This window comes from Bufo bufo, chromosome 3, assembly GCF_905171765.1.
Source record: "Bufo bufo chromosome 3, aBufBuf1.1, whole genome shotgun sequence".
NCBI classification, from domain to species: domain Eukaryota; kingdom Metazoa; phylum Chordata; class Amphibia; order Anura; family Bufonidae; genus Bufo; species Bufo bufo.
In genome coordinates, this window is record NC_053391.1 from 584,041,586 (window position 1) to 584,062,225 (window position 20,640).

The following is a 20,640-nucleotide window of genomic DNA, read 5'->3' on the forward strand; positions in this document are numbered from 1 at the left end:
ATACGGAAATGCATCCGTATGTCTTCCGTTTCCGTTCCGTTTTTTGCTGAACCATCTATTGAAAATGTTATGCCCAGCCCAATTTTATCTATGTAATTACTGTATACTGTATATGCCATACGGAAAAACGGAACGGAAAAACGGAACAGAAACGGAAACACAACGAAAACGGAACAACGGATCCATGAAAAACGGACCGCAAAACACTGAAAAAGCCATACGGTCGTGTGCAGGAGGCCTAAGAGAAAAACAGAAGTACTTATCCTCTTCCTGAGCAGCAAAGAAAGAGGAGGGTCGGATGGTGACAAGGACTATTATACATGCTGCAGGGGGAGTGGCCTGTTACCTAGGTCACTTCTTGTTTTTTCCTCTTCCTGTTTCATTGCTGCTAATGTTGAGTAAAGAAAGAGTTAAAGCAATATGAGCCTCCGTGTCCGAGATAAAATTAGAATTTTTTGAAAAGGTTCAATATTCTAGGCTCAAAATGTCACACTCTAGTCAGCTAATTAATCCATACCCCCTGAGCAAAGGATACCCCAAAATTGTGACTTTGGGGTTTCATAAGCTGTAAGCCATAATCATCCAAATTATAACAAAAAAAAGCTTGAAATATCTCGCTTTGCATGTAATGTGTCTATCTCATATGTTAGATTAACCTTTTAAGTTGCATTACTGAAATAAATGAACTTTGCACAATATTCAAATTTTTCGAGTTTCACCTGTATATGGTCTCAGGCAACCTGCCAATATGAATACCTAGGTATTTTATAGACGTCTTATGTAACTGATATTTCATCCCTTTCCATATATTATGCTGCAATGTAGGAGATAAATCTAATAGCTCGCATTTGTTTTGATTTACTTTAAATCCTGCCAATTTCCCAAAATGTGAGAGCAGAACAAAGACGTGTGTTAGGTCTTTATGAAAGTGTGTCAGGAAGAACAAGATATCATCCGCGAATAACGCGTGTTTGACTTCCTCCTTTCTAATCTGCATACCTCAAATTTTTTCTGACAATGGGATGCTCCTAGATAATGGTTCCAAGGCTAAATTAAATAATAATGGTGATAGTTGGCACCCTTGTCTAGTGCCATTTTGCAAAGAAAAAGGCGGGGTCAGAAAACCTGGTGTATATATCCTGGCAATATGGATTATCATATAATGTATTTAGATATGTTCGAAATGCTCCCTTGAAACCCATTATATCTAGAACCTCATATAACCAGCTCCACTTAATAATGTTGTCAAAAGCCTTTTCTGCATCAATCGTTAATATGGGTGGTTCACGACATGATGAAGGACCATCATGACTTTTCGTATATTATATGCTGCTGCTCTCCCCTGTACAAAACCCACCTGGTGGCTTGAGATTAGTCTTGGCAATATTATGGCCAATCTATCTGCTAATATTTTAGATTGGATCTTAGTATCTACGTTAATAAGAGATATTGGTCTGTATTTCCTGGCTTAGGGAGGACCTTTATATATGCTGTGTTTGAGTGTTTAGACATCCCTAGTCCCTCCATGTACCGCCCGTACAACTGTTTTAGTAAAGGCGAAATTTGTTCATTAAAGGGGTTTTCTCATCTCAGACAATGGGGACCCGCATGCGCAGCCGCCCTCCATTCATTTCTATGGGGCCGCCGAAAATAGTCGAGCGTTGGCCTGTGTATCCGTCTGGGCCAGGTGCCTTGCCTAATGCCAAGTTCTTTATGGCTGTTTGACCTTCTTCAGTAGTTATGGGTACATTTAAGGCTTGTTGTTCATCTTCAGACAATGTGGGCAGAGGTAGGGTGTGTAGCCATGTCCTGGCATCCTTTATTGGCTCTGTATCGTCAGAATATAACGGTTTATAATATTCCAGTAGTATATCATTTATTTTCCTTGGGTCGTGGTGCACTATCCCGTCCTTTGATTTGAGGCTCAATATTGGTGTGGAAGTGTAAGAACCATGTGCTAATCTAGATAACAATTTACCAGCTTTATTGCCATTTCTGTATAACTGGGCCTCTCTCTGAGAACGATAAAGAGTCTCCTCTTTCTGTAACCAGATTTCTTATTGGGATTTGGCCTCTTGCCATGTCTTTTTATTTGAGGGTGTTGGAGTGGAGGTAAAATCCATATAGGATTGTCTCAGTGCTTGACTGAATTTGGCGAGTTGTGTGGATGTCTGCTTTTTCCTATGTGCCATATAGGAGAGTATTTTTCCTCTAATTACGGCCTTCCCTGATTCCCGCACTAGCTGAGGGCCTGTGGTTTCAGCAAGGTTTTCCCGCCACCAGTCTTTAAGTTTTGAGCAGAATGCTTCGTCATCCAATAGTTGGGATGGGAATAGTCTGCTTCCCTGGGTTTATGATCTTGTACAATTAATGTCACGGGGGCGTGATCTGATATTACCAATTCTTACATTTTGGTTGATCTACTTCTAGCTGTCAACAGAGGGGATACCAGTATGTACTATATTTTATGTTTCAATGGTATTTATAAGGTTTTTGCAGTAATAAGGTACACAGTACAATGCGCATAAAACAAAGGACGAGGAGTCCAATCATTTGGACATTCCAAACAAATAAAATAAGGAACAGAAAGACACACAGAAAATTAAGCATAAATAAAAGAAGCATCAGGAAATCAGGGGTAATAGACATACCGCTTCAGGGTACATAGGTCAGGTGTCAGGAGGCGACCAGGTATGTACTATATTTTAGACCAGAATGAGTGCGCGTGTGAGAAATGCGTATATTCTCTTCCCTTAGGGTAAAAAGATCTCCAAATATCTATGACTTCTAAATCATTTATCATTTTGTTAAGTGCTTGTTCTTGTCTCCTTCGACCCCCACCTCTGTCTCTATTTTGTGTCCTATCCTCCAGTGACTGCCCCACCATATTCATGTCGCCTGCAATTATTTTGTTTTGTATTAAGTCTGATGAGATCTGCTGTGTCAGTCTCTGGAAGAAAGGACCACTCGAGTCATTTGGTCCATAATTGTTATAGATGCTGAGATCTGTGGGAGAGCTAATGAGTAGATGATGTACTCTGCCCTCATCATCTGATTTTAGGGTCCATTCACACGTCTGTGTGTGTTTTGCGGATCTGCAAAAAACGGACACCGACAATGTGCGTTCCGCATTTTGCGGACCGCACATCGCCGGCACTTAATAGAAAATGCCTAATCTTGTCCGCAATTGCGGACAAGAATAGGACATGTTCTATTTTTTTTCGGGAACGGAATTGCGGACCCGGAAGTGCGGGTCCGCATTTCCGGATCTGGGTAGCACATCTTGCAGCCCCATAGAAATGAATGGGTCCGCAATTCCGTTCCGCAAAATGCGGAACAGAATTGCTGACGTGTGAATGGACCCTTAATGTATATGGCAAGTTCTTACGGATTAAGGGTATGACTCCTGCTTTTAAGCCAAATGCTGGTGAACCGTAAACCCGTCCTACCCACAACCTTCTCAGTCTACATAGGTCTTGCTGTGCTCAAACATATATCGGGAGTAACATCCAGACTATCTCCCAAACCCACAAATAGGCTAGACTGGATAGAATTTAATAAGTACCTTTATTGTCACATGAAAAATATCACATAATTAAAACAATATTAAAATAGCGGGAGATAAGGACCCATTTAGGTATATGCATAATGAGTGGTGTGGATGGTTATGTAGCTTTCCATGCAGAGTTAAGCACTTGGCACTTTATGTATTGAATATAGAACTATTTGTGTTGCTGCTAACATTGGACTGATGTTTGGTTTTGGAATATTGTCCCTCTCTCCTGCGAGGGATTATTATTACCCTGTATGTGCTCTTACCACCAACTATTTTAATATGGTTTTAATTATCTGATATTTTTCATGTGACAATAAAGGTACTTATTAAATTCTATCCAGTCTAGCCTATTTGTGTTATAGGTCTTGCTGTGTCAAATGCGTCTCCTGGAGCAAAGCAACGTATGCCTTCAGCTGCTGTAAGTGACGTAGTACCATTAGTCGCTTGTTAGGGGATCTCAGTCCCTTCACATTCCATGAAACTATTTTCATAGTGATGGTACTTTTCAAGTATATCGATCTGTCTTATATGTCCACCTGAGAGGGTACCCTTTTAACAATAACCCCCGAGCATAACAGTTAATTTTTGAGTAACAGTATAGACTTCCCAGAGTGTACACTGGGACTCTAGGATACGGTCTCTATGGACTTCACTTTTTTCAAATTGATGTTTTATTAAAGATTTTTCAATAGGAGTAAAACAACACCGACCAATGTCAGTGACAAAAATAATACGAGTATAACAGAAAAATTAGCATGAGACACAATTCTCAAAAGTAAAAACAGCATAGCATAACAATGTATAGTCATGTGGCTATTGATACCAAGCATATACGTAGAAGAAGAGACGACAGACACAGAAGACAGACAAAAGACAAGACAGCGGGGAGGGGAGAAGGGAAGGAAGGGAAAATTGGGGGGGGGGGGGGGGACTGCAGTATAGCAATGAATATCTAAAGCCTGGCATCACGAAACGAGGACGTGGCGCGGAATTCCTCCCAAGGGCCCCAGGTCCTCACAAACCGGGTCACATCAGAGGGCGTTGCACTGATAAGGTCTTCCAACCTCTGGTAAAGAGCAATTTCCTCAAACCACTCCTCGAGAGATGGGGGAGAGGTGGATTTCCAATCTCTGTATCAATCCAATCGCCGCCTGTATCATGTATTTCACAAGAGAATTCTTATAAGCTGGGACATTCAGGACGCTATTAAATAGCAGAAGGGACTCTGGGGAGTTCTGTATGTGGACCCCAGTGACCTCAGTGATTGTTTTGTGTACAAAATCCCAGAAAGGGCGCAACACATTACACCTCCACTAGACATGGATCATTGTGCCCTCCTCCGTAAGGCATCTCCAGCAACGATCCGATACCATCGGTGGAGCAGCACTGGTAACCTGTACCACCTGGAGACAATTTTATAACTCGTTTCTTGAGCTTTGGTAGAAATCGTGGATTTGTGAGATAACAGGAAGCATTTGTTCCATTGAGCAGGGGTATACTGTCTCCCTAAGTCGCGTTCCCAAGCCTGGCAATACGGAGGAGGGCACAAGGACCGACGGCATAAAAGCAGCTTATAAATAGAGGAAACAGGACGCAGGACCGCCGAAGGGGAAAGGCACATTTTTTTCAAAATCCGTTAGGTCACGGGATAGGTCATGGGTCTTGGCCAAAGAGGATTGGAAATGACGGAGCTGCATATACTCAAAAGATCCACGGGCGGAGGGGTCAGAGTATCTAGTATCTGAGATAGAGGCTTCAACACGGAACCCGAAAGGACATGACAGAACCGGAGCGGGCGGTTCCGCGTGCCTATGAGGAAAGAACCAGTCGACCGGGCCGGGGGGAAATTGGGATGCTCAGTTATCGGCAATAGAGGGCCTTTGGGGTCAATTAATGACATCATACGATTTATAGAAGAAAGAATCGTGATGGTCTGGCGTGCCGTAAAAGATAGGTGCGAATGCGGGGGGCCCGATAATCCCGCCAACCATGGAAGGGTAACAAGTGAGCAAGGGGCAGAGTCCCTGGCAATGTGAACCCAAGCCTTTGATGTGTCCACACGAATCATGTCTATCAACCGGGCGTACACAGTAGCGTGGTAGTACAGTCGACAATCAGGTAGGCCCACCCCCCCATTCTCCTTAGGACGCGTCAATACCTCCCATTTCAGCCATGGCCTGCCGGACGCCCATACAAAGTGTGTGAAACAACGAAGCAATTGTGACCAGAATGTGAATGGGACACGGAGGGGAATCGTCTGCAGCAGGTAAAGCAGTTTGGGCAACAGATTCATTTTCAAGATACTAATCCTACCAAACCAGGAAAAATCCCGTCTGCGCCAGCCGTCAAGATCTTTTTGAAAAGGTGAGCAAAATTTAGCGAAAAGAGCCGGGAGAGGTCAGAAGTGATTCTCGTGCCAAGATAAGTGATCCCAGCAGAGGGCCAGACAAAAGGGAAGGAACTTTTAAGGGAGGAAACCAGGGTTTAAGGCAGAGTAACATTCAAAGCCTCAGACTTGGACATGTTAATTTTAAAATTTGTCCCAACGCCAAAGTCAGAGATCTCTTTGAGCAAGGAAGGCAATGAAACCCGGGGGCTAGTTATATAAACGAGGAGATAATCGGCATATGCCGCACATTTGAACTCCCGTGAGCCTATCCTTATCCCCGAGATATCTGGGTTGGCTCGGATGGAGGCGAGAAGATGTTCCATAACTAGGACGTACAGAAGGGGAGACAGAGGGCACCCCTGACGTGTCCCATTGTGGATCGGGAAGGAGGAGGAAAGGGTTCCGGTAATCTTAACTCGAGCTGTGGGGCGCTGATATAGAGACAGAACTTTAGACAGAAACATCGGGCCTACACCAATATGGGATAGGGCAGTTTGGATGGCTGGCCACGATATCCTGTCAAAAGCCTTCTCGGCATCTAAGGACAGGATCATAAGGGGGGTCTTTGTCAATTTAGCATAATAAATAATATCAAGGGTCTTAAGGGTGTTATCCCGGGCCTCCCTCCCCGGCACAAAACCGACCTGATTATTGCAAATTAAGGAAGGCAAATGAACATTCAGTCTATTTGCCAACAATTTGGCAAAGATCTTAAGATCTACATTCAAAAGCGAGATAGGACGGTAACTGGCACATAAGTGCGGGTCCTTACCCGGTTTCGGGATGACAGTGATATGGGCCTCTGTGGACTGCGCCGGGAAGGGAAGCCCAGGAGACACTGCGTTGAAGACTTACAGCAGGACTGGGGACAAGTCTGTGGAAAAAGTTTTATAAAAACGGGCAGTAAACCTGTTGGGGCCCGGACTCTTACCACCGGGCAGGGTCTTGATCACTAACTGAAGTTCAGCGTCCGTAAATGGGGCCTCCAGACCAGATGAGCCAGTGTCTGACAGTTTAGGGAGCAAAGCAGAGAGGGTAGAAGGGGTGCCTGTCCGCTGCACTGGGGTGCGGGGGAGATTATAGAGCTGCGAATAAAAGGTGTGGAAAGTAGCAGCTATGTCTGGGGTGGTGTGCACCATGCGGTCATGAGCTGTTTTGACGGCGGGGATGTGAGAAGCAGCCAATTTCCCTCTGAGGGCCCTTGCCAACATTCGACCACTCTTGTTCCCAAACTCATAGAATTTATTCCTACAAAGTTGCAGCATGCGTCTGTAAGACGCTTCTAAGAGGCGTTTAGCTTCCATGCATGCATTCTGGAGGTCACGCAGGGTTTGCAGAGAGAGTGCGCGCTTGTGGGCAAGTTCCAATGAAGTGACCTTTTGCAAGGCAAGTTTAAGAGAATAAGCTTTCTCTTTTTTAAGACGGGAACCATGTTTGATAAAAATACCCCGCAGAACACATTTCATAGCTTCCCATTGCACAGGTAGCGGAGTAGGATCATCTGCATGGTCCGTCAAGAAATGTTTTACGCTATCAGTGAGATCTGCAATACAGACCGCATCGAGGAGAAGGGACTCATTAAAGGGAACCTGTCACCAGGATTTTGGGTATAGAGCTGAGGACATGGGTTGCTAGATCGCCGCTAGCACATCAGCAATACCCAGTCCCCATAGCTCTGTGTGCTTTTATTGTGTAAAAGAAAAAGATTTGATACATATGCAAATTAACATAAGAGTCATATCTTACTTGTGTGACCAGAGAAGAGTCATATTTTCAAGCTATGACTCATCTCAGGTTAATTTGCATATGTATCAAATCGATTTTTTTTTTTACACAATAAAAGCACACAGAGCTATGGGGACTGGGTATTGCGGATGTGCTAGCGGTGATCTAGCAACCCATGTCCTCAGCTCTATACCCAAAATCCAGGTGACAGGTTCCCTTTAAGGCGCAAGTCCACTCCTGTCTGGCCAAGAAGGGAAGGGTCAGTGAGCAATATACCAGGGCATGGTCGGACCACAAAATGTTGCCAATATGTGTGTCGGTCAAACCAAGACAAGGCCGGTTGTGGGAGAAGTATGTAATCAATACGACTATATGAGTCGGTGGGAGCAGAATAAAAGGAGTAGTCCCTGTCTGCCGGATGTTGAAGACGCCAGGGGTCCCTCAGCTGTAGCTGAAGCAGGGCACGCTTGACTTTTTTATGGTGGAGTAAGGGAGGGATGCGCGGCCAGTGGAGTTATCAAGGGTAGGGTCGAGTGTCAGGTTGAGGTCCCCACACAGAACTAACGTCCCACGGATCAACGGAGCTACCTTGTCCAGAAGATCCTCAATGAAAGAGGCCTGGTTCTGATTGGGGGCATAAACATTAAGGAAAGTGAATTCCCTACCACCTATGAGCAGTGAAAGAACTAGAAACCGGGCATCCGGGTCGACCATACAATCCAGCACTTGGTGTGGTAAAGATCGATGGACCACTATGGCGACTCCCTTCGTCTTATTAACTGGATTATTTGCAAAGTGCCGGGACGTGTAGTGTCGATGGCGGATTGCCGGGGAATGACCTACCTTAAAATGAGTCTCCTGGAAACAAACAACATGTACCTGCTGGCGGTGAAAGGGGTGAAGCACCTGGGCCCTTTTCTCTGGAGTGTTAAAGCCCTTCACATTGAAGGATGCAATCTTCAAGGAGGCCATACCTGTAGGGAGTGGAAAAAACACCAAGGGAAGGGAGGTAGACAATCCACCAGACGAAGACAAGAAAAAAAAAAAAAGAAGGGGTACAGGAAACAGAGGGAAAAGGAAAACAAAAATGGGGATAGGGAGACCAAAGGGTCAAAAGAGACTATCGCTCGGGATCAGACACCCGAAGGGAGAGTCTCCGGGTCTTTCGGGAGAAGTGTCAGCCAGACAGAAGCCACTCGTCGCGGCCCCGGTAAGAGTAAGGAAAACAGAACAAAGGAACACAGAAGATAACAGTACCAGCCACAGAAAGTTCAGAAAGGATCTAAACAGGGCAGGCAAATACAGAAGAAAAACAAACGCCCCCCATGAAAGGAGAAGAAATATGAATAAGCAGCAGTTATCAGCATCCCAAAGAAGTGTCACAGCAAACCCATCAGGCAGCAGGAAGAGACGGATAACTGCGCTTCGGCCCACTTGCACGGGTACGTCGTTGTCCCCGCCGAATCAGAGGAGAAGCACTGGACATGTCTACAGCCGGTGGTGAGCGAGGTGGTCCCGGTTGTCCCGGAGCATATGAAAGGATGGATGGCCAGGGACCCAGGTCCACAGGAGGTAAGTCCAGGCGTTGAAGAAAATGAGGGAGGTCCGACGGGTCTCGGAGGACAGCCTGTCTTTCCTTAGGACCCGCAAGAAGAGCAAAGGGGAAGCTCCAACGATAAGGAATGCCACGCTCCTTAAGGAGGGACAAGAGCGGGCGAAGAGCGGCTCGTTGCGCCGAGGTGTGGCGAGAGATGTCCTGGAGCAAAAAGAAGGGGGGTGCCCTCGTACGACAGGGTCGACGACTGCCTCGCCTTCAGTAGGATCTGTTCCTTCACTGAATAAAAGTGAACCCTGCAAATAACGTCCCTTGGCTTCGAAGGATCCGGATTAGGAGGGCGCAGCGCCCTATGGGCCCGATCAATTTCAATGTTGGAGCTAGGCGGGCGACCCAAGAGTCAGTTGAAGATCCTCACCAGGGTAGGCAGAAGGGACACCGGCGGTATGGATTCCCGGGAGGCCTTGGATTCGTAAGTTATTGCGACTATTCCTGTTCTCAATGTCATCCAGATGATGGTGCAGGATGCACAATTGTGAATCATAAGATTGCATTTTGTCAGACAGCGATGCACAGTAGCGGATAAGGAGAAAGGACCTTCACTTTTTTCTATCATGGCTAACAGTATTGCAACAGCAAATGCAATTAACATGATAAACATAAACTCTCTCTCCTACCATATATGATATCTGAAAAGGTCGGAAAGTGCATGCAGAATACACATTAACGTGTGTGGAAGTTGTCTGGTAATTGTACATACCGTATGTAGTACAGATGTTAGAGTTCCATTGTGCACTTATCTGCTCAAAGTTCATCTGTTGGTCCTCTCTCATGCGTTTTTCTTTTGGAGGCTCTAGGTCTATTGGCTGCCCTGATGTTTCTGGATCCTCGGGCATCGGTGGTCTTTTTTTGGCGTCTTCTTGAATTTCTCCTGTCTGGGGTTCTCTGCCATCCAAGTGCTGTGTTGCTTCCTCAGGAAGAGTGGTAGATAGATGACGAGCCTTCTGGTTGGAACACTTTCAGTATTGCCCGGGTATAAGCAGGGAGAACTTCACTCTTCTGTTATATAGATCCGTGCAAAGTGGCGCGAACGCCTTGCGTCTCCTCATCACCTCGCTGAAAACTCATTAAAGGGAACCTGCCATCAACTTTATGCTGTCCATACTAATGGCAGAATAAAGTAGAGACAGGTGAGTTGATTTTCAGCGGTCCTGTCATTTATAAGTTAAAGTAGCTTCTACCTCGAAATTCCTAATAAAAAATATGTAATTTAAAGCTGTCAAAAAAAAAAAAAGTAAGTGGTTGCCGAGAACTAACATCACAATCATTGCAGGGACTGGGCCGGAAAAGAGTCACGGCCACCTGAGAAGAGTCATGGTTATTTATGAATTCCTGCTCTCCTGCTGATTGACAGTCTTCTACCTAGTTTTTCCCTCCTTCTCTCTAGGAGAGAACTGCCAATCATCAGCAGATGGGCGAGGAGAGCAGGAGATTATGTATAACATGACTCTTCTCAAGTAGATTTGACTCTTTTCAAGGCCTGGGCTGCAATGATTATGATGCTGGTTCTCAGCAACCACTGACTTTTTAGCTCATGAGTGACACACCGCTGAAATCAGAATTTCTGTCACTATTTTATGCTGCCCCTCAGTGAGGTTAGAATAAAGTTGGTGACAGGTTCCCTTTAGTAGTTTTATTGGCCCGTAGAATACTTGCCTTTTCTGAAAAGTCTACATTTTTGACTATGATTTGTCTTGGCTGTTGGTGAGCCCGGGAGTCTTCCCTTCCCTGAGGTTTGGACCTATGCGGTGCGCTCGTTCCACCTTGAAGGGACCCTGCAGGCCTAGTGCTTCCGGCAGTTCTATTTTGCATATGGGATCTCAGTTTTTTTTTTAAAGGGATTGCTTCTGATTCTCCACAATACGTAGATTTACTGCGCCGGAACCTATTCTCAAGGTCATCTACCTTGGCTCCATAACTTCTTTACCTCACTTTCGGCTTGTTGTAATTTCGTGCGCATGTGAGTTAAGGCCATTTCTATCTGACTGGTAGTAGATTCCACTGTGTCGAGTCTGTGCGCGTGCGCGTGCTGCAACACCTCTGCTTGCAGTTGTAGAGGTCAGCGACTCTTGTAGGTCTGGCAGAATTCTCGTCGCTACCTCATTTGCCAGGCGTATATAATCGACCTGTGCGCATTATTCTTTTTCCTCTCTGTCAGAAGCCTTCGGTGTGTCCGTGCACGGAGGACTTGGTGGAGTCAGGTCGTCCACCATTACGGTGCTGAAGCATGCAGTGTGGGTTTTCCTGGCTTTCCAATGCCTTTCGCTTTACTCTTGCGTCCCCATGGTGGTCAAATATTTTTTCCATATGTAGTGGAGAGTGTGCTGACTACGGTGGGATGCGAAAGTTTGGGCAACCTTGTTAATCGTCATGATTTTCCTATATAAATCGTTGGTTGTTACGATAAAAAATGTCAGTTAAATATATCATATAGGAGATACAACAGTGATATTTGAGAAGTGAAATGAAGTTTATTGGATTTACAGAAAGTGTGCTATATGTGTTTAAACAAAATTAGGCAGGTGCATAAATTTGGGGCACCACAAAAAAGAAATGAAATCAATATTTAGTAGAATCTCCTTTTGCAGAAATTACAGCCTCTAAACGCTTCCTGTAGGTTCCAATGAGAGTCTGGATTCTGATGAAGGTATTTTGGACCATTCCTCTTTACAAAACATCTTTAGTTCATTCAGGTTTGATGGCTTCCGAGCATGGACAGCTCTCTTTAAGTCACACCACAGATATCTCAATATATTCAGGTCTGGAGACTGAGATGGCCATTCCAGAACGTTGTACTTGTTCCTCTGCATAAATGCCTTAGTGGATTTTGAGCAGTGTTTAGGGTCGTTGTCTTGTTGAAAGATCCAGCCCCGGCGCAGCTTCAGCTTTGTCACTGATTCCTGGACATTGGTCTCCAGAATCTTCTGATACTGAGTGGAATCCATGTGTCCTCAACTTTGACAAGATTCCCAGTCCCTGCACAGGCCACACAGCCCCACAGCATGATGGAACCACCACCATATTTTACTGTAGGTAGCAGGTGTTTTTCTTGGAATGCTGTTGTTCTTTTTCCTCCATGCATAACGTCCCTTGTTATGCCAAATAACTATAATTTAGTTTCATCAGTCCACAGCACCTTATTCCAAAATGAAGCTGGCTTGTCCAAATGTGCTTAGCCCACCTCAAGCGGCACTTTTTGTGCTGTGGGCGGAGAAAAGGCTTCTCTGCATCACTCTCGCATACAGCATCTCCTTGTGTAAAGTGTGCCGAATGGTTGAACGATGCACAGTGACTCCATCTGCAGCAAGATGATGTTGTAGGTCTTTGGTGCTGGTCTGTGGGTTGACTCTGACTGTTCTCACCATTCGTCGCTTATGTCTATCCGAGATTTTTTCTTGGTCTGCCACTTGGAGCCTTAACTTGAACTGAGCCTGTGGTCTTCCATTTCCTCAATATGTTCCTAACTGTGGAAACAGAAGCTGAAATCTCTGAGACAGCTTCTGTATCCTTCCCTAAACCATGATGGTGAACAATCTTTGTCTTCAGGTATTTGAGAGTTGTTTTGAAACCCCCATGTTGCTACTCTTCAGAGAAAATTAAAAGAGGAGGAAACTTACAATTGACCCCCTTAAATACTCTCTCATAATTGGATTCACCTGTGTATGTAGGTTCAGGGGTCACTGAGCTTACCATGCCAATTTGAGTTCCAATAATTAGTTCTAAAGGTTTTGGAATCAAATTAAATGACAACAGTGCCCCAAATTTATGCACCTGCCTAATTTTGTTTAAACAATTATAGACACATTTCTGTAAATCAATAAACTTCATTTCACTTCTCAAATATCACTGTTGTGTGTCCTCCTATATGATATATTTAACTGACATTTTATATCGTAACAACCAACGATTTATACAGGAAAATCATGACGATTAACAAGGTTGCCCAAACTTTCGCATCCCACTGTATATCGTGATGGGGACTGGTGTCCCTCTCTAGTGGGGATAGTACTTTCTCGGGTAGTAGAAGCGAGAGCTCTCACCACACGGCTGCCGGTCATGATGGCACCGGAACCGGAAGTCCACACTCATTTCTTCTGGTGGGTCTTTTTTCCACTCACAATAAAAAATCACTTGCTTTTTTTTTTTTTTTTTTCTCGCTATACTGAATGTGGGTGTTTTTTTCCTAAACAATTGTGAACTTTTTTTTGCTGGTGTTATTTTCCTGGGTAGAGAAAGAATTGCCAAAATGTCTGAAGAAAAGGCAAACCTTTAATGTGCTGCGTTTATACATCAAAGATTCTTACTTAAAACCTATGTGTGAACACACCCTAAAAGTGGTTTTGCTGTGACGGCAGTGCCCATGCTGTGACCTGTAAATTTGCGGTCTGCAATGCATGGCACCACCGCGTGCCCGGTCGTCTGCAGATATGCCCCATTCACTTGAATCGGCATCGCAAAAAAGTAGTGTATGCATTATTTTTTGCCGTGCGGAGGCAACGGGACAGAAAGCCTTTGTAAAGCACTCCGTGGTGCTTCTGATCAATGGCCATGTTCTGCACCGTATCTTCGGATTGCGGACCACAATACAGGCACGGACTCTGCTACGGTCGTGTGCATGAGTCCTAATGAAGACGTCACAATGCTGCAGTCCACTCAGCTGATGGGTGGGAGTGTAGGAAGTCAGACCTCCACTGACCTGCTAATGATTTATCCCGGTAGGTTTCTCAATGTTAGACCTCATGCACACAACCATGTGTTTTGCGATCTGCAAAACATGGATAATGGCTGTGTGTATGCCGCCATTTTTTTCTCACTTTTATAGATTGTCCTTTCCTTGTCTATAAAAACGGACAAGAATATAACATGTTCTATCTTTTTTGCGGGACCATTGAAATGAACAGATCAGCATCTGATCTGCAAAAATGTGCATTGGATGCAGAAAAAGTGTACGGTGCATGGCGCCTTATTTACCAAGCTGCTGCTACATTTTGTTGCATCTATAACTGATAAGAGAGAGATAGTGTAGTGAGAGTGTAGTTTATACTGTTTTTCCTGTGTAGATTTTGCCACTTTCCACACCAAATGCGCTTACTTGTGGATTTTGTTGCAGATTTTGACACTGGTTTTATCCAAGATCTCACACTTGAACTTGCAAAGGATGAAATCTGCACTGAAAATCCACACAAACAATTAAGGTGTGGATTTCAAAATCTATATCACATGTCAATATCTGCACAGTGTACCGTATTTTTCACACTATAAGGCGCACTGGCCCATAAGACGCACATAGGTTGCAGAGGAGGATAATAAGAAAAAAATATTTTTCATTAGACCTCAGGTCAGGCCACCAATCAGACCCCCAATGTTAATCAGACCTTAGCTAACAGCCCCAATCATACCCCCAATGTTAATCAAAACTAAGCTAACAGTCCCAATCAAACACCCAATGTGAATGACCCCCAATCAGACCTCAGATAAGAGCCCCATGCCTCTCATTAGCCCCCAGCAGCCTCATTTCAGCCCCCATTGCTTCTCATATTAACCCCCAGAAGCCCCCATTGCCTCATATCACCTCAATAAGCCTCCATTGCCTCTCATGTTAGCCTCCAGCAGCTCTATGTATAAAATAATGAGAGAGAAGAAGAAATGAATCGCACATCCACTGCTAATGCTATGATCTCATCCCTGCATTCCTGCAGGAGACAGCACTGAATAGCGCATGTGTACTACCTCCATGCTACATGCTAAATGAGGCATTTGTGTACATTTTGATCAAAAGGCAATAAGCTCCAGCAGCCCCTATTGCCTCATGTTTGATAAAATATAAAAAACACTTACCTCTCCTGCTCCGGACGCAGCAGCTCCTCTGCTCCAGCGCTCTTCTTCCTCCATCGGCTCTGCTGTGATCTGACACACACAGCGTGAGGTCACAGTACAACCGACAGCGGAGGACCAGGAAGCGGTTAGTACAGAGCCTTCGCCGGTTCCTGGTCCTCCGGTACTAATGAGCGCTTCCATATGCCCCATAAGATGCAGGGGAATTTTCCCCCCACTTTTCATCTAGTTAGCTGGTACTGTTTTACACTGTAGATTTTCCACACAGAAAATGAGCACGAATTCTGGCAAAGATTTGCATGTAGGGGCTTTGTGACTTTTTGGGGTCACTTTTTGAGCACTGTGCCTTCCAGCTCCACCTGCAGATTTGTTGTGAAAGTGTGGTCTGAATTTTAGAGTAGATAACTTTTGTGTCACATTTATGAAGTGAGACTTTTAAAGAAAGTCGCAACCCTATGCCAGACATCCCTCAGGCGTATTTTTACTGAAATACTGTAGATGCAACCACATTGCACTTGCGTCAAATTCATTATTACTGTGCGCATTTTTTAAAAATTTGGTGCAGGTGCATACAGCAACTACAATCTAAAACTAACTTCAAATACACCTACGATGATAGCTTATACCGATATATCCATAGGACATTTTGAGCGGGGTTATCCAGGAATTTGAAATTGATAACCAATCCTTAGTATAGGTCATTAATATCAGTTTGGCCAGGATCCGATTCCTGGTACCCCTGCCGATCAGCTGTGGGAAGAGGCCGCAGTACTCCATGAACACTTTAGTCTCTTCCTAGGCCAGTGATGTACAAGTGAAGGAGGCTGAACTGCAGTACCAAGCACAGCCACTATACAATGTACGGCGCTGTGAAGAGACTGCATCGGTGGTGGCACCAGGAGCTGGTCCCAAGCTGATCTGATATTAATGACCTATCATGAAAATATCAAATTCCTGCATAACTGCTTAAAGAGTTGAGTCCTTTGCTCAGGATCATCATTGTTGTGGGTAGGTACTATGTAATGCTTAATTTGCCCTGTGGTGGCGCTGCAGGTGCAGGCGCAACTGAAAAATTACTGTAGGTATTGTAAAAAGCGTAGAACTATTCATTTCTTTATCGTACCAGTTAAACTTACCGAATTGTCAGTGGAAACCCTTCCCAAATTCCTGGTCTTCTCTCCACAATGTTGAGAACATACAGCCTTGACTACAGGACCAAGCAAATCTTTAAAGGTATCAAGTCTTTTTAAAGTGATGATGTGGGACCAGAAGGTTTATGAAGAGTTTACAGCCATGTTTCGGATGTTTCGGGCGGTTTTGATGCATCTTTGTTATTGAAGATTGTAACTAAAGACATCATATCCTTTTGTAAACCAGTTGGACAGGTTAAGAGAAAGGGATTTTTTTAAAGCTGAATTCTTTTGTCTAGTCTACTCACATTTCTCCCCAGTCCATAAAGGAAAAGGTTATAAACCAAAGGGTTATATGACAGCAAACCTCTTGGCTTCAAATGATGTGAACCCAAGTGTAAGGCTAGTTTTAGACAAGCGTCTTCATTCCAGGAACTGCTCCTGTGAAGTGAACTCCAGTCTCTCTGACCATCTACTGAACTGTTATCACATAATGTGGTGACTACAGTTCCGTAGATTGGTGGTGAGACTGGGTTTCACTGTCCCACAGCCTTTGCTCCTCCTACACAGCATCTCTGGCATAACTACTGTGAGAGGGCACGTATCTGGGCATAACTACTGTGAAGGGTGCATATATCTGGCATAAATACTGTGAGGGGCACATATCTGGGCATCTCTACAGTGAGGGGGAACCTATCTGGCCACAACTACTGTGAGGGGCACATATCTGGCATAACTACTGTGATGGGACACATCTGGGCAAAGCAACTGTGAAGAGGGCACATATCTGGCATAAAGACTGTGAGGGGGCACATATCTGGCATAACAACTGTGAGGAAACACATATCAGGCTATAACTACTTCGAGGGGGCACATATGTGGGCATAACTACTATGAGGGGGCACATATCTGGGCATCGCTACAGTGAGGGGGAACCTATCTGGCCACAACTACTGTGAGGGGGCACATATCTGGCATAACTACTGTGAGGGGACACATCTGGGCAAAGCAACTGTGAAGGAGGCACATATCTGGCATAAAGACTGTGAGGGGGCACTTATCTGGCCATAACTACTGTGAAGGGGCAATATATCTGGCATAAAGACTGTGAGGGGGCACATATCTGGCCATACATACTGGGAAGGGGCACATCTGGGCATAACTACTGTGAAGGGGTACATGTGAGCATTATAGTTATGTTTTGGATGGAGTTAGAGGCATGGCCTAGTATGAAAAAAATCACCATACATACTGTCCCTCTTTGTGTTTGGGAGGTATGCGAAATTAGTAAACTGTAATCATAAAAAATGTGTCCCAAAGGTGTTGATCGCGTTTAATGACTGGTGTCTTCAGATGATGACCAACTGTGGAATTCTCTTTATAGTCCCGAGAGCTGGAATACAAATTCATATACTTATACTGCCTGTCTGTCTATCAAGAAACGATCAGTATCTGTATCGGCCATGCGGGAGAACATGCTGAATTTGCAGTTAAGGGGTTGCCCTTAGAATAGTACAACATGGCTGCTTCTCCAAAAACAGCTCCCACACTGTCCAAAGTGGTGAGTGGTTTTACAGTTGAACTTCACTGAAGAGTAGTTGAGCTGCAATACCTCATACAACGTATGAATAGGTGTGGTACTGTTTTGTAAGAAAGCCAAGTTTTCATAATACTAGGCTACCCCTTAGAAGGATAGGCCATTAATATCAGATCAGAGGGGTCTGACAGCCCACAGCCTCGACAATCAGCTGGTTAGTTGTAGCGCCGAAGTTGTAACTACCGGTGTAGTAACTACCCGGCGTAGTAACTACCCACTGTAGTAGAGTACTGTAGAGTACAGTAGGCTACCTGTCACACGCCAGCTCTCTGAGAAGGTCTTGGCAGACGTTCTTCTGTACCTCTTGCATGATGTTCTTTGTTTTGGTTTCACTTTGTCATCTCCTTTCCTTCTCCAGGCTGTCACCTATTTACACTAATTGCCTCCCTTTATATTCCCTCCCATACTGCCTCACTTTGCGGTTTATATTACTTCCTGGAATGGAGTGTTCACTGCTGGAGACTTCTGTACTAGCTTGTTCAGATAAGTCCTTTCATGTATTGTGTTCCTTGCTGGCTTGATTCTAGGTGACCCTGACTCCCTCCGTATTAAGTGCAGGGAGCCGGTGGTCGTGTCCCCTCACTATTATAGGGTTTTCAGGTGTCACACAGTCTAGGTACGAGGGGCATGCAATCGTCTACCTCTGAGACCCTTGTATGTGCTTAGCAGTCAGTTTTATAGGGTCACCTTTATGCTCCTTAAATTTGGGATCAAGCCAGTTGGATGTTTATCCATAACTTTCAGCTATCTGCAACATCATCCATGACACTACCTAGAACCACAACCGCTTCGTCAATTGAGCCGAGGATGGAGCTTGTAACTGCATTAGTGTAGAGCTATTCAAGCTTTGGATCCTAGATCCGAAGTCAATTCGTTCACAACTTAGTTGAATGCTATACGGAGATCACCACTGCCCCCATTCACTTTAGTATTCATGCACGCGACCGTATCCATTTTGCACAAAATATGGATATCGGCCGAGTGCATCCCTCATATTTCCCTTCAGCAGGTCCCATGCTATGTTGGAAATGCCTATTCTTGTCTGCAAAATGGACAAGAATAGGACATGTTTTTGTTTGTTTGTTTTTTGCAGGGTTTCCAAATATTAGTCTTTCATGCCCAAATCATAGAGCATTTGGATCATTTCTTAATTCATTGTTGTCGTTTTTTTACCTGTTTATTTTTGCAAACCATCTTTGTTAGTTGTATAAAGATTAGCTAACCTCATATTGAAGAACAAAAGCAAATGTGAAGTATGACACACAATCCATCGCCAGCTCCTTCCAGGAACGTCTCCTCTTCCCGGTAACAGGGATGACTCATGCTGCACAGACCACTGCTGCATTCTCAATTATTCTACCTAGCTTCAAAATACGTAAGATGATTCAACATTGGATTTTTTTTCTATAGAATTGAGGTCAACCTATTTTTATTTGTCAGTAGTTTACATTACAGGCATATAAATTGTGCAAATAAACACAAGCACGAACCTGGTCCAGATTCTACATGCAGCCAAGAATAACCTTATACATATTAATGACATTGTTTCCTTCTCTCTTCATGTCCAAAGCTGCATTCAGGGAACGTTGCATAATATGTGGTCTACTAAGGTTACACTCGCTGGTCCCTATGCTCTTACCTCTCTACAAAGTCAGGAGTAGATATAAATAAATAAAAAAGTATAAAGGAAATATCCCTATGCTTTGTGCTATCTCCTGTGTATTAATAAAAAGAACTGCATCAAAAACTGCTTGTGTGATTACAGATCTACGGTGGTACGTGATGCATGGGCAGACTGTGGGTGTTTTTTTGTTAATTGGAGCTACAGTGATCTGCCTCGATGATCTTCACATACCATGGTGTAGTTTTTGCCATGTTATTTCATCAAAATAACATTTATGGGGAAACTATGACTGCAATATGGCCCCAACGTGTGAGCACAACCTACTATTTATGGCTGGAGTCTGTACCATTGCATGTTGGAATTGGACTGTAGCTCTTTAGGAATACAAGGAAGAAAGGATTCTAGCAGGAAATAATATTATATTAGAAATGTAAGTTTTCTTTATATGATACTTAGGCCTCTTTCACACGGGCGTTGTGTGTGAGGGCCGGACAAGATGCGGGTGCGTTGCGGGAAAATGCGCGATTTTTCCGCATGAGGGCAAAGCGTTTTAATGTGTTTGCACGCGCGTGAGAAAAAATAGGCATGTTTGGTACCCAGACCCAGACAGAAGTCTCGGGTTTGGGATCAGTGTTGTGTAGATTTTATTATTTTCCCTTAAAACATGGTTATAAGGGAAAATAATAGCATTCTTAATACAGAATGCTTAGTAAAATGTCCATTGAGGGGTTAAAAATAATAAACAAATTTAACTCACCCCATTCCACTTGATCGCATAGCGGATCTCCTCTTCTTTCTACTTCTTCAGGACCTGACTAAAGGACCTTTGATGATGTCACTGCACTCATCACATGGTCCATCACCATGGTGATGGACCATGTGATGGAATAAGTGATGGACCATGTGATGAGCGCAGTGACATCATCAAAGGTTCTTTAGCCAGGACCTGGGAAGAAAGTAGAAAGAAGAGATCAGCTACTCGATCAAGTGGATGGGGTGAGTTAAATTTGTTTATTATTTTTAACTCCTCAATGGACATTTTACTCAGCATTCTGTATTAAGAATGCTATTATTTTCCATTATAACCATGTTATAAGGGAAAATAATAAAGATCGGGTCCCCATCCCGATCGTCTCCTAGCAACCATGCGTGAAAATCGCACCGCATCC